This window comes from Etheostoma cragini, chromosome 8 (assembly GCF_013103735.1).
Source record: "Etheostoma cragini isolate CJK2018 chromosome 8, CSU_Ecrag_1.0, whole genome shotgun sequence".
Classification (NCBI taxonomy): Eukaryota; Metazoa; Chordata; class Actinopteri; order Perciformes; family Percidae; genus Etheostoma; species Etheostoma cragini.
Genome location: NC_048414.1, coordinates 6,666,064 through 6,668,275, shown reverse-complemented (window position 1 = coordinate 6,668,275; position 2,212 = coordinate 6,666,064).

Below are 2,212 nucleotides of genomic sequence, written 5' to 3'. Positions count from 1 at the left end.
CCAGAGACATATTTACTTCAGTAAAAGTATAAGTACCACAATGATAACCCTGCTTAAGTAGAAAGTAAAAAGTAGGCTACCTGATTTTAAAATTAAGTATAAGAAATACTTGCATTATAATGTATTCTGTCAATGTACATATATATATAATGTTAAAGAAATGTAGTGGGGTAGTATCACAAGTACTGCAAAATATAACAATATAAAAATCAAAAGTATACACTGCTGATTCTACTTAAGTAAAGTACAGTACAAGTAAAGTAACGAAGTATTTGTACTTTGTTACATTCCACCACTTTTAGATTTCTTTCATGATGAAAACAGCAACAAAAACATCTGCAGCTGACTGATTTGTAACAATATTTGCCTGTTATTGACTAAAGCTTATCATGTTACTCACACCTGCGTTATCTTAAAAAGTGTTTATGTTTTCAATCCCTCTCTATTACTTCATCTTTTTCTGTTGTATTTAATAAAGAATAATGAAGACATTTTGAAGACTTTCCTACTTTTATTTTCCATTACGTCATATTGTCTTACTGCTGTCTTTAAATCAGAACCATGGATAAATGTTTTCCCCACTCTCGCACTGAGTCATTGGCTCTCATTTATAGACCTAACGTAGATATGAGCGCGGAAATCATCTTATGACAGGCTTCCCGTAATGAAACAATTGTAACACACCAATCAGAGTGTAAGAAGGGTTGTATATTGATAAAGGCCTTGCTTTGCGTAGGAATTGGCGTACGCGAGTCCTACGCCTGTTTTAGGTTGCCCTTCCTATTCATGAATGACAGCTTTGGTTTTGGATAGAGATGCTCTTAGGGCATAGAATTGAATTAGGGCATACAATTGAATATTGTAAGGGATTGAGGAGTCGCAGCGTCTGCCTAACCCGGCCCACCTGCTTCTCGTCATAGTTGTCAGATTTATCTATCATATAATCAAGAATATAATAAAACTAAAGGAAGACTTGGCATACAGCCCGATCCGGTTGGGGAGAGTTCTAGCCTGACCAGGCTCCTCTCTTTACCCTGTCTCTCTTGGTTTTGCTGTAATAGTTTTAGACAGCTGGGGACTTCTTTTGATACACTGAGCTCCTCTCTCCTCCATCTTTCTATCTTTTCATTTATGTGCATCCATGTCCCAGAAATGCTCATTACTAACCTAGCTCTAGGGAGTCATTCCTCGGAGTCCTTATGTTCTTTTTTCCCCAGCATGTTCCCTCAGATCAGGGAGGCTCCAAAATCATGGTAGCAGCTGTCGCCATGGTCCCGCTCCATGTTCTGTGATGCCATGTTAATCTGCTACACTCTGCGGTGCCCAGCTACAGTACATCCCGCTGTGCCTTGTAATGCCGCACAGTGCCCTGCTATGCCATGAACTACTACAAAGAACTGCAACAAACTACTATTTTTTTCTATTTTTGTTATTTCCACTCTTTATTTTAACCCCAACCCGCCCGTCAGACACTGCCTACCAAGAGCCTGTGTCTGACCGAGGTTTCTGCCTAAAAGGAAGTTTTTCCTCGCCACTGTCGCACTGTTGCTTGCTCTGGAGGAGACTACTAGAATTTTTCTAGTAGCCTGTGTCTTGGCAATTTTTCATTGCCAAGACACAGGCATTGGAAACAGAGAATCTGAATATGATTACAGACATCTACAGTAACATGAATGTAAACCACTGCAGGTTGTCATTACAGAAACTTGGATGAGTTCTATCTAAGACTTTTAAAAAACACAAATAGAAATGGGAAATCTGTTTTGCTTGAGGATTTAATTAAAAAGGTATACAAAGTTACAAATTGTGCCTTGGGCATAAAGCAGAGAAACACAAGTACGTCCAAGCCATAGAAAAAAGGCAACTCTAATACCACTGTATTTGAAATTTAGCCTCTGTAGTTGAACTCGTATGGACTGTTTCTGCTGCAATCTCTGATCACCTGTATTTGCTGCTAGACCTCATTGAAGATAAAAATGTTTATAATAATTATAATAAGGACAGTGATGAAAAACAGGACTGTGGCCCAGATGTTGAGGCAGCGGGAAGTGGAGCCATAGTGTCGGGCACCCTCCAGATCCCCGGCCACCTTCCGGTCTCTGGCCTGGAAGTACCAAAGCATATTGATTTTAATTATGGATTGTTACATCAAGAGACATTAACTACCAACATTGAAACTAGGCTCAATCTGATAACATCATGCAAAAGCTTT